At 38.0% G+C, this 14,924-nt stretch overlaps 1 pseudogene; it reads right to left on the bottom strand.

Annotated features, from left to right (window-relative positions):
- Nucleotides 1-8,985: 8,985 nt before the first annotated feature.
- LOC102538570 (elongation factor 1-alpha 1 pseudogene) lies at nt 8,986-10,385 on the bottom strand (annotated as a pseudogene).
- Nucleotides 10,386-14,924: the final 4,539 nt, after the last annotated feature.

The following is a 14,924-nucleotide window of genomic DNA, read 5'->3' as shown; positions in this document are numbered from 1 at the left end:
TGTATATTCTTTTGATAAGTGTCTTCAAATTACTTGTTTATTTTAAAAATTGGATTGTCTTTAATTTTTGCATTGTATAAGTTTTTTATATATGGTCTAGATATAAGTTCCTTATCAAATATATAATTTGTAAATATTTTCCCCAATTCTGTAGGTTATATTTTCACTTTCTCTATAATGTCCTTCAAAGTTTTACATTTTGATGAAGTCTAATTTATCCATTTGTTTTGTCACTAGTACATTTGGTATCATATCTAAGAAACCATTGCATGATGTAAGGTAATAAAGATTCACTCTGTTGTCTTTTGAGAGTTTTATAGTTTTAGCTTTTATATTTAGACCTGTAATTTCACTTAATTTCTGTATATGGTATGAAGTAGGGGTCCAACTTCATTCTTTTACATGTTGACATCTAGTTTTCTCAGTATCATTTGTTAAGCGGATTATTCTTTTCCTTTAGGAATGAATGAATTTTAGGAAAAAATGAATTTTTTATTTCCTTTCACCCAAAGACCACTTGACTCATTAACCAGCTCAAAGCAAAGGACAGATCTGTAGAGAAATGTTTTTCTTTTCTTTTTTTTTTTTTTAACCACTATAGGCAAAAAGACCATTGTTGCTGGATTTTTTGATCTAAATATAGTCTAAATTTTGGATGGAAACTGATCGCAGTTATATTTTGGGCCAAGAATTCACTTTTGGACCCTACAAAATGACATTTTGGCTCTATATGGAGCCAAAGGAAATTGTTCATTAACATTTGCAAGCTGTTTCTTTGTATTCTTGGTCTGATGAAAACGTGGGAGCCAGAAAATGTGAACTGAATTTCCACTTCTGTCATTGACTCCATGTGTGATCTTGGACAGAACTCTTAATTCCCAGGAACCTACTTTCTCCATCTGTAAAATGGGAATAACAATAGCAGATATTTGCTTCATTGTTTTGTTTCTCATACATAATTTTTAAAGTCTCTTTCACTAATGAGAAGGATACAGTTAAATGGCTCATATGAATAAAAATTGGAAAATAAAAGTTTCATATAAATGCAAGTTTCAGTGGCATGAGTCACTTTAAGGAACATAGACACTTCTGAAAATCCGGTATAAAGTATAACACATTCTTTTCTACTTTCAAAATGATGATGTATCCACATTAAGAACTGTTGACTTTAGCATATAATGGCAATCTTTAGATTATGTTTTTAATAACATGATTTTTTCATAAAGCAGACGTGTCTTTTTTCCCCCAAATTTCAGTACAACCAGTTTTCTAGTAATTTCTAGGTTACAATAGACTTTTGTTATATGTGGTTTTCTGTTTCAGAGTTTAGCATAATACTCAAGCCTATGTAAAAACAAGCTAGTTATTATATAGTTCTATAGTATAAAACACATTCAGAGGTGGTTTAAAAAACTCTGAATACTTTGTAATACAAAAAAATAATTCATTTCATGTTTTCTTTAAATAGTCCATCATTTAAACTACTTAAAAAAATTCAAGTTTGCACAACTTTTAAGGAACACATCTGTCACAAGAACAGGCACATTCTGCTCTCCCATCACAAAAATGAAAACAGATTTCAGATTGCTGCTGGGTCCTTGGGAACAAGAGGGTCTCTTTAGATGCAGCATGTGGCTTTATTTCTCCCAAGTAAACTTTCATTATAAAAATGTCCAGCATATAAAAGAAAAGCTCTTGGCTATTTCCTAGATCATACTGTGGCATTTACCTATTGAATCCAAAGAGGTCTATTTCAGCTTCACTTTCATTTTGTGACATTCAGGGACTGAGCACATGATCAAGTTCTGTCGTTCCACAGAGGACTTCAGTTGTGTTACTGGGTAGATCTTTAGGTTAACCTTGGTTTTGCTGAAATAATGGCTACTTCAAGGGACTTCATTCCTCTCACTAAGTGGCTCACAGAATAGATGCAAGTCAAGTGGAAGGCTAAGTTGCCCATTCAGTAGTTGTTATTAAATACAGAAACAGATTCATGGGTGCTCTTCCTGGTTATTTTAATTTTTCTGGTTAGGGAGGTGACCTGGGAATTTGGAGTGAAAAGGAAAACTAACAAAACCTTCTGGGTGAGGCTAATGTCTAGCCATGCATGAAAATTACTGTCTTACAGTTTCTTAAAGCCCTCCGTGAATTCAGGGTAAATGTTACTTATGTGAGTGAGTGTCACCCTGCAGTTTCAGCATCAGCATTTTGAATCCCCAGCCCAGACTTTATGTGGGCCTATTTCCTACTCATGATGTTTGCATGCAGTTGGTACTCAGCCTTTTGACTTTCATATGTGCTATAAACACCATGTTTATTTATTTCCCCTATGAATGCCCTGACCTGGAATAACGTGAGGGTTAGGCCTGCATCCTCGTGCTTAGACCATTTATTAATTTATCCTTTCAAAATGTACACATACATTTTGAATGTATAATATGTGCTTGGTAGGTACATTTTATAACAGACATTTGAGCACAAAGGAGGGGGTACCGCCAACCACAGCAAGGCTCTGAGTAAGAAAGCATCAAATGGAGACATTAAAGACGGTGAGGTGAAAAGGGCAAAAAGAAAACAGAACAAAACAAAAAATGCAGGGATATAAAACAGGCGAAGTTTTATTGACCATTCCCTTAACCTGTCACACTTTTGTACCACTTTACTTTGTGCAAATTTAGTAGTTAGTATTGTGTTTCTTATAATTTTTTAAAAAAAATTAATGACTGTAACCCTGATTACTGGGGATTGCCTCAAATTCCTAATTCAAAGCTCTTAGAAAATACTAATATCAAGCAGAGATTTGAAAGGCAACCCTTGAAAACCCTACCAGATTGAATAGCTCTGACTCTGTTATGCTCTGCTGCATCCTGTATATAATAATAATATAGGACATTAACTGAAGATTATTTTCAATCTGGACCATCCTTTTATGTGTTCAAAATGGATGCTCGCATAATAATCTTATTCCATAATGTTGTTTCTGCTATAATAGGCCACTCTTCCTATTAACTGTGTCACGGACTGTAATGGCAAGGCAGTGATGGAGATCCACGTGAAACGTGAATTGGCTGACCTCTGAGTTGGAACTGGATTCTTGTTAGGTGAAATTAGCTAATACATCGACAAAGCTCCCCACAACCCGGACTTCTTGGCAGCTTTTCCAACAACAGCCTCAGGGCTCAGGGTGCACTGGTCAGCAGGTCCAGGAGCCATACTCTTGCTGAACTGAATGGCACTCCCATTACCCCATGGATAATCAGTTGAAATGTGCTTATTATAGCAATTTATTAAAAACTTAAAAAGCCAGACATTAGAAAACTAAAATAATAATCAAAGGATAAAAAGAAGAAAGCTGCATAAAAAGTGCCAAATTTTCAAGGGACCAATTCTTAGAGGACAGAGATATCAGGATTCAAAGTCGATGAGTAATTTTCCTAGGCCACACGGCACCAAATATATCATCTGACACAGATTTTCCTTTGATTTCCACTTAGGTTTAATGGTTGAATAATCATGGCTCATAAGTTTATCTTTAATAACAGTCACAGCAGACAGTTTATTAGCAGATTCTGCAGGCTGCAGGGTTGTCATTTGCTGTTATAGTGATTGTCTGTTTTAAATATCACAGCTGTTGGTGTTTTTATTTATTTATTCATGATTCGATTCCTGCCTCTCCCACATCTCTGATGCTCAAAGGCAGGCTATTTTCCTTTTCTCTTTGAATTGTGAAAGGCTGCTGTGACAGCCCCTCGCCCAGGCCGTGCAGTGTCACACAGGGCCCTATGGTGCTGAACAAAAAGCCACGTCTTCCTGAATCTGGCAGCGCTCTTTATGAGAGCTCAGCCTTCTTGTGGGGGGCTTTCTCTGTCAGTGAGTGGCAGGCATGAATGGAATCCTATCAGGGGCTCTGGGCCAGTGAAGACCCTTCTTCATGTGTTTCTTGGCCAGGAGAGTAGAACCACTGGGAGAGATGCAAATGCCCAGGCCTCCACTTTCCTTTGCAAAATGAGATACCACTGTGAATAGACATAGGAAGCACTGTAAGCTGCAGTTTCTAAATTCCACTGAAGAGAAAGCTTGGTCATAACACATAGCATCTTTCATTCAGTTGTGAGGGGACAGGCTTGTATTGAACAGGTGACATTATTTCATTTGTCTTCAGAAAAGCCCTGTGAGGCAAAGTGCAGACAGAGTGATACAATTTTGTGAAGAGAAAGATTGGAGCCTCACATTCTCAGCATGACCTGGAATCAGGCATGGAATTAGAGGAGCTGCTGCTGCTATGCAGCTGATTTGGGAAACCTGAACATGCCCCAAATACCAAAATCGTCCCCCTCTCCCCTGAGGAAATATGCCGCGCTCCCTATATCCCCTGGCAATGTCCCCACCTGATGGATAGGAGGTGGGCAAAGTCTGATATTCTACAACTTAATGTGTATCCCCTGGACAGAGAGGGTGCGTGAAATGTATATAACTAACCTCAGTTAATTTCCTATAAGCGGGCTTGGATTCCTGGGCGGCCAGTGAAAGCAGAAAGAAGAAAGACCTAAGAAAGGAAGCACGAGGAAGGAAAGCAGGAGGCACGCACGTCTCACCCATTTATTGATCTTCGGAGGGATATGTTCTGCCCCCAACAAACTCTAGAAAGCATCTACTAGTTTCTTGCCAAGTTCAGCAAAAAGGAGGCTCAGAAGGCCTCTGTGCCCCTTGTTGCTTTGGGAAAGGGGAAGCTGCAATCTGCAAAGAGGCCATCGTCCTCCCCTTCATTGCCAGCAGCAGATCCCCCCCCCACCCCCGCCTGGCTTCCCAGTCTTTCAGTAAGTGCTTTTGTAAAGTAACAGTAAAAGCTAACATGCAATAATATTTCAGAAGTTAATGGTGGGTGCTGAGGATTATGGAGTACTTTAATTTTTACTGTTGCTTTGGTAATATCTTTATCAGAATAATGAGCACCAGAAAGTGGTATCGATTGGTAAGCAGAGCTAGAGTGAGGACTCAGGACTGTGAGCCTTTCTACCTGCCTGGCTCCAGAGGCATTCCCGAGTGTCAGGTTGAAATCAGACAATGATGTTCCCCAGGTGACATGCCCCTCGTAGAACCTGAAAAAGCACCTTCAATATGAGCATCATCCTTCCTTGAATTTGTGCGGCTTAGTGGTTCTCGACCCCTAAAAAGCCCTGCGAGTCTGCAAGCTGGGTGCCAATGTTCTAAGGCTGAAGTCCAACAATTAGTCATTCTTGATAAAATAGAAATGAAATAGACATAATTTTAATGTAGCAGATATGGTCTTTGTTTTATTTTAAGTTTCTTTGCCCGTAAATGTTTATAAAGCCTTTGGCACTTGATGATGTTTACTAAGGAATGTTGGCCAATATTTATTCATTTAAACTATCTGCTGATTCTAAGATGAAATCCTGTCAACTCTACTTTGATATATCCAGCATTTAACTAATTTTCATCATGAACACACCTACTACTCTGGTCTGAGCCACCAAAGATGACGGCAGTCGCCTCCTAACAGATCTTTTTGTTTCTCCCTTTGCGACTACAAAATCTATTCCCCACACAGCAGCCAGAGTGAGCCTTTGAAAATGTAGGTCAGATGATGTGACCTACAGAACTCAGACATGGTTCCCCGTTTCACTGCATAGGAAGGCTCCAGTCCTTGCAACGCTCTACACGGTCTTCCATGGCTGGCCATCCTGGCTTTGCCTACCCCCTCCTTAGCTTCTCACTGCTCCAGGCATTTTGGCCTCCCAGCTGCTCTTTGAACATGCCAGGTAAACTCGCCCCTTAGAGCCAGTGCCCTATTTTTCTGCCTGGAATGCTCTGTCCCTAGATATCTGCTTGCCTGAAGTCATTATTCCTTTCAAACTTCTGCTCAAATCTCACCTTCTCAATGCAACCACCCGGCTTAATACCTGTTTCCCTTTCCAACTCCCATTCCCTCTTAACCTGTTCTACTTTTCTTCTGATTATAGCCTGTTACCTTCCAGCATTTTAACCCTTTGGAATTAGAATGTCAATACCATGAGAACAGAAATCTTGGGCTTTTACTGTATTTCCATCTTCTGGTAAATGCTCCAGAAATATCTGTTCAATACATGAATGTCTATTATGTGCTAAACCCTGTTACAGTCTGAAGACACAAGAATTAACAAGTTATATGTGCTTACTTAGAATTCAGTGGGGAAAACATATAATTAAAAAGCAGATACAGGAAAGAGAAGAGCACAAAGTAACAAATGAATAATAACAGAAGAAATCAAAGAACTTTGAGCTGAGTTTAATAGCTGTGTGTGTTGCATGTACTTACAGTTGTGATCTCATTCTTCATTACACTGTATAGTTTCTGCCATTAAAATGGTTCCTCCAATACAATTCAACACAGCAGTATTCACCGTGATCTCCAAGGAGCTCCACACCTGAGGAAATTTAAGAACTGCTATTTGACTGTGTGATGATCTTTAAAGGGCGTTCACATACATTTTTCTTATCTAATCCTCAGGACAACCTTCAAAATGCAGGTTTTATGTGTTACCTTCTTTAATATGTTCTCCCTGTTTTGACTTTCAAGCTTTAAGCAAAGAAGTTTAAGGTAATTTAAAAAATTAAGATGCCTACAGTTTCTGTGAGATTCCTATATGTTGCAATGGGTGCTATAGCTGCTACCCTGTGTTCATTTTTTTGGTTTTGCAATTTCAGTCCACCATTGTGGGTCTTTCCCAAAGTAAGATTAAATTCTGCAATAATTGCTGGGAGGAAGAAAAGTACATCTTAATAGAAACTTTTGTTTTCTTGACCCGTGGACTTTGGATCCTCTTCTTTTCCAGTTCCATGGACATTTATCCTGTAGTGAATGAGTAAAGGCATGGTTTAAGTGCTTGTAGGAATTACAAAAACAAAAACAGCATCTTTGTTTCAAGAACTTGTAGAGATGGAAGAGTGTCACTGGTGTCAGCAGTGGTCAAAGACACTGTTCTTGCAAGGGTCCCATGCGTGTGTGTAATTTTTAGGTCAACTTTCCATTTTAGGATAGGTTTAGATTTAGAGAAGTTGTGAAGCTAGTAGAGGGACTTCTGATACGTCCCACACCTAGTTTTCCCTGTTATTAACACCCTGCTTTATTACGGTACATATTATAGCTAATGAGCCAATATGGATACATTATTTACCTTATTAACTAAAATCCATACTATATTCAAATTTCTTTTTTTTTCCTCTTTTTACTTAATGTCCTTTCTGTGTTCCAGGATCACACTGAAGATACCACATTGCATTTAGCCATCATGTCTCCTCAGGATCCTCTTGGTTATGACAGTCTCTCAGACTTCACTTTTTTCACTTATTTTAACAGTTTTGAGGAGTACTAGTCAGATATTTTGAATAATGATCCTCAACTGAGATTTTTATGGTACTTTCCTCATGATTAGATTGAGGTTATGGGTTTTTGCGAAGAAGACCAAAGAGGTAAAGTACCGCTTACATCCTGTAATGGAAAGAGTACCTGCTACCAGCATGACTTATCCCTGCTGGCGTTCATCTTGGTCACCTGACTGAGGTAGTTGTTTTCCAGATTCCCTCACTGTAATCCCTCTGATTTTTATGTACCTTGCCCAAATCAGGATTGTGCAGAAATTTCCTTGGACTTTCCGTTTTAGGTCTAGCCTCTTCAAACCCCAAACCAGCTCACTTTTCTCACATTTCCAAGATTTCCTGTGGATCTTTTTGCCAGATACTTGTGTGATGTCATCCATGGAGAAATACCAATTTTGTGAGCAGAGCGTGCTTTTGTTTTGCTTATTGTGTTAACAAGTGACAGGTTAGCTATGAAATTAAATACCTTAGTTTAAGAGCAATCAGGCTAAGGAATCCAAAAAGAAGACTAATGACTAATTTTATGGAATCACAAAATTCTAAAGTAAAAGTAGCTTAATTCAAATTAGAGATGTAATGCACATGCATTGTTTTAAAAGTTGGAAAACAGAATTTTAGAAAAAAACAAAACCACCTGTAACTATCAAGAGATACTGCTATCAACTGATTACCTTCAGTCATTTTCCTACATTTCTATATGTGTATATATTTACCTATGTATCTACATATCTTCATTTTCTTTTGATTTCGGGGGAGGATGATCATATAGGTATAGTTTTGCATTTTGTTTTTTACACTGATTTTTTTTCTCATTAAACTTTTTGATAAGAAAAGACCCACTTTAAAGAGTCTCAAAATTCTGTGACAGATTTTTGGTCAAATTGTTTCCATTAAAAAGTACTGATTTTAAAAACTAACAAGTTAAAATTATCACAGAAAAAGCCAAATGATCTACAAAACATTCTCTTTTTCCTCTGAAGGTTTTACATTGCATTATTATCATTAACCAGATTTTTACTACTAAATTTAAATGGCCAGTTGAGAGAAACAGTTCTGAGACCTTCTTCCAACACTGATTCAGACTAGGATGGCAGGTATTAGGGCTAATGTTCATTTAACCTACTAAGTTTTTTTTTCTATATGCAATTGAATATCTGTGCTTTTTTTTTTAAAAAATTGAAGTATAGTCAGTTACAATGTGTCAGTTTCTGGCGTACAGTATAATGTCCTAGTCATGCATATATACACATATATTCATTTTCATATTTTTCATTAGAGGTTATTACAAGATATTGAATATCCCTGTGCTACACAGAAGAAATGTGCTTTTTTTTTTACATAGTGGTTAATATCTGCAAATCTCAGATTCACAAACTTAACCCTTCCTACCCACTTTCCCCTGGTAACCATAAGATTATTTACTATGACTGTGAGTCTGTTTTTGTTTTGTAGATGAGTTCATTAGTAAGTTTTATGGCAGATTTTTTTTAATAGACTTTATTCTGTTAGAGCAGTTTCAGGTTCACAAAAGAACTGAGCAGAAAATAGAGTTCCCACATAGCCCTCCCTGCCCATACATATATACTCCCCTACCCTCAACATTCCTCATCAGTGTGGCATTTTATGCATAGACTTGGTGACCTTACCAGCTTCAGCAGCCTTCTTGTCCACTGATTTGATGACACCCACAGCAACAGTCGGTCTCACATTGAACAGCCAAATGACCCAGAGGAGGGTAGCCAGAGAAGCTCTCAACATGTGGGCTTTCCAAGAACCATATCAACCATGGCAGCAAACAGATTTCAAGAATTTGAGGTCGTCTTTCAGCTTCTTACCAGAATAGTGATCAATCTTCTCCCTCGGCTCAGTAAACCTGCAAGCAATGTGAGCTGTGTCACAATCTAGCACAGGTCATAGCCAGCACTGATTTGGCCTGGGAGGTTCAGGGTAATTGCCTGACTAACGAAGGCAGCTGCTTCCATTTGGTGGATCATTTTTGCTATTGCTGACTGCTATGCCATGATGAACATCTCTGACAGACACACTCTTGACATTGCAGCCCACATTGTCTCTAAGAAGAGCTTCACTCAGAACTCCATGGTGCATTTCAACAGATTTTACTTCAACGGTAACATTGACTGCAGCAAAGGTGACCACCATGTGTGTTTGACAACACCAGTCTCCACTTGACCCACAGGGACAGTACCAATGCCACCAATTTTGTAGACATCCTGGAGGAACAAACCCAAGGGCCTTACAGTTGGAAGAACTGGTGGCAGGATGCGATCAAGAGATTTGAGTAGTCTGGTTCCACTGGTATTTCCATCTCTATGGGTGGCTTCTGACCCCTTGAACCAAGGCGTATTTGTAACTGGCTCCAGCATGTTGTCTCCATTCCAACCAGAAATTGGCACAAATGCTACTGTGTCTGGGTTGTAGCCAATATTCTTAATGTAGGTGTTGACTTCCTTAACCATTTCCTCATTATCTCTCTGGCTGAGGAGCAGCTCAGTAGAATCCATTTTGTTAACACCAGCAATTAGTTGTTTCACAACCAGTAAGCTAGAAGGGCACGCTCATGGGTCTGCGCATTCTTGGAGATACCTGCTTCAAATTCAACACTACTAGCAGCAACAATCAGTTCAAGAGGGTCAGAGTAAGATGTGCCTATAATCATGTTTTTGCTAAAGCCTCTGTGTCCTGGGGCGTCAATGATAGTCACATAATACTTACTGGTCTCATATTTTCACACAGAATTATCAATGGTGATACCAAGATCATATTCAGCTTTCAGTTTATCCAAGACCCAGGCATACTTGAAGGAGGCCTCTCCCACCTCAGAGAACTTCCTTCTCAAATTTTTCAGTGGTTCTTTTGTCAGTCCCAACACCTCTGTAGATCACATGTCCAGCAGGGGTGGACTTGCCCGAATCTCTGTGTCCAATGATGTTGATGTTAACATGAGACTTTTCTTCCCCGTTTTGGCTTAGATTTAGTGTGGTCTCCATGGCACCTGTGTTCTGGAAGCAAACATGTTATAAAAAAGCTACACAGAAATTAAATATGTAGGATTCCCCCTATTAATCAAGTTTAAAAATGGCCAACTCCAGTATAAGCATTTAATCATACTCTTAGTGTTGGGAATTTTGGTTAGGGAATTTATAATTACTTCTTCTGTCATCAGTTCTGTGATGAATGTATTTGATGTATCTTTTGAATAATCTTTGATTGCATTTTTTATTATTTCCTTATTATAGTATCTATATCAGTCTCATTAGAATTCTTAGAGGTGGGCTGGATTATAAATTTAAAGATTCAAAGATTAATTACCATCTTCTTTTTATTGGCCTAGAAATAAGACCAGTGCTGTAAGGCAAAAAAACAAACAAACAAACAACAAACAAAAAAAACATCTGGGGTCTTAAGAATTGCAATTCAGGAGACATAGATTTGAATAGAAACTCAAATGTACTTCAGGAAGAGCTGAAAAACAAAGAGTTAAAAGGAAAAAGGAGGAATTTTACATAAATTGTTTTGCAAGAATTATGATTTATGTTGACAGACTGAAACCATTCTTGTCTACACGTGATTCGTTGTTAAGGATGTTAATATGAGAGAGTTCAATGTGTAGGCATTCTTTCAAGATGTTGTGGCCCAGTTCAAAGTTCATGTTCCACCCAGGTGGAGACGTGCATAGGCCCAGCTTCCCCAAAGGCTCCATTTTAGTGCTCTGTTGGCATTATAGACTCTTTTATTCATTCCTCCACACTTTTTGGAAAACCAAGGTAACTAGGCTGGTGCCTCTGAAGGAATAGAATCTGACATAATGCTCTTCCACCTCTAAGATTCTATGATAATACAGGGATGATTGGCTATCTTTGAAGCTTTTAAAATAGATTATAATACTTTATATATATACGTGTACATAAAAATAAGGGATATATAAAGTATATATGAATACTTTTATGTGGATAATATAACTTAGACTACAATCCTACAGAAATAAAAATACAGATTTCTAAGAATTGAGTAAATTATTGAGTTTGATATTTCAATTTATATGTTCCATATAATTCACTCAGGAAAAAATAAGAAAAAAAACAGGACACCGTTTTGGGGAAAGTAAGTAGAACCTGGATATTAGCTAGTGTGACACTTTCAGTCAGATTCTACAGTTGAAGAAAGCCTAGATTACAAGGTAACAAGTCAGTAACATGCTCACCACTTCAGATTGAGCTCCCAAAGGCAGGCATTGGAAATATGAAGTGATTCTCCCAGTACAGTTCATGTGGTTCTAGCCTTAATTGCTATTGTGGTGAGATTCATTTTAATTACCATTATTGATCTAAGAAATAGTTTGGATAGGGTCCAGTGGAAATAAGAGAGAAAAAACAAAAAAACCCAAAAACAATTAGTGGGTTGACTAGGAAACATTGAACTCATTGGGGTTATTGAGTTTGAAGCAGGCTGAGAGACTTAATATAAGTTTCTGACTATGTAGGCAAGACTATGGTATGATTAACTGTGTGTAGCTGAATTCAGCTTCCACTAAGGAAAAGGCACATTTATATGAGTATGGATTTGCTTTGGCCATTGAGAAGATATAATAGACGAGGAGACAGCTACAATTTGTTATCAACCCTAGGATGCATTGCAGCCAGAGGAAAGAAGGCTCATAGCGTACCAGAAGAGGTCCCATGAAATGAATGGAATTGCAGTACAGAATAGCATGCAGACAGAAAGTGATATCTGCCTCGCAGTCATACAAGTTTCAGTTGGTACCACAAATAATGATGAGGAAACCATCTGTCCATGGAAAGCAAACCTCCCAACACTGAGCCCCACTCCATTCTGTTCAGTCTTTTATGACTGGTTTGGGGGGTACCGAATATGGGTCACTGTCTTCTCTGTTATTCTGTGCTTATTGTACATCAGCAGGAATTGACTGGCATCAATTCCCTTAGTTTATGAAGACGGCATCTGTGAACTGCAGCATGACACTTTTAGCTCATGCAACATAAGTGCAAAATTTTTATGTCTGTGAGTCACACTGCTTTAGAAAGAAGTTCTACTTTCCTCCAGTTTAACAAGTTACTCTTTTGGAGTATATTAAGTGCTTGTGGGAACTTCTTTTAGTCACTGAATCAATATTTCACTATTTGGAAAATTAATGTGTTACATTATATTATGTAATAAGTTCAAGTTGGTGGGTTATGCAGATCTGAAACTTGAGTTAATGTTATTATTCGTTCTTCCTGAAGAATCTAGAGTGTCATATGGATAAAAGAACAGTGATGAAAATATAGATTTTCTTAATAGTCAGAGGACTGGTTTGGTATTTAGCTCAGGGCGGGCACAGTCCCTTACATGATCTGTCTTTTCTTGTTGCTCTTTGACTCCAGTCATAATCTCTTCACTCAGACCCTGTTCTCTGATTTTGCTTCTGTTTTTTCCCCTCCTTCAAATTTTCACTCAATTCATCTACTGAATTTCTCTTTTGAAACAATATAGTGTTATACTAAAATCCTGCGCTTCTGAGTCACCTCAGCATGAGTTTGAAAGCAGCTCCATTTCTTTCCTAGTTCAGAATTTTCACCAAGTTTCTCTGAGACTCAGTTTCTTCACCTGTGAAATGAGCATAATGCTATCTATCATGTAGGGGTATTGGGAGGATTAAATGCAGTAATATTTGTAACAATCTACCCCAACTGGCACATATTAAGACTGAAAAATTCTAGAAAAAAATAGTTGTTTTTTAATATGATCACTTTAATCAACTCTAAGATAGTATTGATCACTTAATATTTATTGAGCACTTATTATGTTACAACTTTGTGCACAATAGTGTACAATAGATTGTGCTGGATGAATAAGCGCTAAAAATTATAATAATGATAAAATAAAGGGGGAAAGTGGCAGAGTGCATGCCTAGCATGCATGAGGTGCTGGATTCAATCCCCAGTACCTCCATCAAAAAGATAAAATAAATAAGTAAACTAATTACCTCCCCCTGGAAAATAAATAAATGAATAAAAATAAAAATAAAAAATAATGATAAACTATAGATACAGTTGTCTTATATTCATGGAGCTTACAGTAGATTATGATTCACCATTGCTTTAATACTAGCTTTTCAGGGAAAATAAGAAATGAGACACATTAAACTATGTGTTAACTTTAAGGCACATCATGAATTCCGAAATACGTAAATGTGAAAAACGCATACCTTATAATAAATGATACTGCATAATTATTGTTCCACTCTAAAGGTAAAACTAACTTCTGGATGCTGGTCATCATCTCGAATTTCTCTTGGTTATATTTGTTCTATTCTCCAGCCAAATTATTTCTCTTCATTTGTCCTCAAAGGCTGCACCCAATCCTGTGGCTGTCGGTCAGTGTTATGTTCAGGCCTCATTCCTACCTTTATTGCCTATTGTCCTACTGATGCTGTGGGCTACACCTGAAAATTCCAGTCTTTCCAAACTGGAGGTGTCACACTCAACAAGAAGCAGAGTCAAGCGACCAAGAAGTAATTTAATACATTTCCAATATCACTTTTTGCTTCTTCTCTTGTAGAAAATGAAAGAACATTCAATCCTTCATCGCCAGTGCAGGTGTCTCCACACCCTATTCCTTCCCTCCCTCTACATCTTGCAAACTGGTCAGCCTCTCCTAAGCCTCTCTTTCTTTAATCTTTCACATTCTTAATATTCTTAATAATCTTTGACCTCTGTGATTAAAATCAGAAAATCAGAAATGCCAATTAGGCAATGCCAGGGTCTTTCCTAACTGGAGTCAAGAAGGAAGCAGAGGCTGTGGATTTTATTCAAACACTAGCAGGTTCGTTTCTGTCATGCAGTTATACCTTTTGCTACTCTCATCTAAGAATTAGGCACAGTGAAGCCACAAGGACAAGGAGTGAGGATGGGATCAGCTGAAAGTGGGGAGAACTGACAGAGCCGGTCCCTGCAGATGCCAGACTCCTCTTCAGTACATCGCTGTACCTTTGGCAAGTGGGTCTTCTCACCTCTCCCATGCAGACTTCAGGGACAATCGTACGCTTGGGCAGGAGCAACAGACAAAACACATGCGGAAGCTGCTTATGAGTTCAGCATGAGCTTAGTTTCATTGCTGGTTCCCCTGACATTTAAGTCCCATTTCTACAGTAATACTGTGTTGGTCTGATACCCTGGGATCCACCCTGATTGAATTCTAAGTGCCAATTATTTAAGAATTTTCAGGACATTTAGGGCTAACAGAGTAGTCACATAACAATCATTCAATAATGCAGAAGGCTAGCAAAACACAAGCGAGAGTATAGATATTAGAAATACTCACAATTTATTATGATAATTTGGCCTTGGCATTAACTTTGATATCTTATAATTTATCACGTGTGCTTATTAATGTTTCTATTATGTGATTTTTAAAATGGAGGATGTCAGCATATTGAATTCACTTTACTAAAATAAGTACTGAATTTTGGAAGAATTTGGCTTCTGGGTCTGGGACAATGTGCTTCAGAGAAAACTGCTTCCGATTTG

The sequence above is a fragment of the Vicugna pacos genome, chromosome 6 (assembly GCF_048564905.1).
Source record: "Vicugna pacos chromosome 6, VicPac4, whole genome shotgun sequence".
Taxonomy (NCBI): Eukaryota; Metazoa; Chordata; class Mammalia; order Artiodactyla; family Camelidae; genus Vicugna; species Vicugna pacos.
Note: the sequence above shows the minus strand (reverse complement) of the source record. Positions and strands in the feature narration are given on the sequence as shown.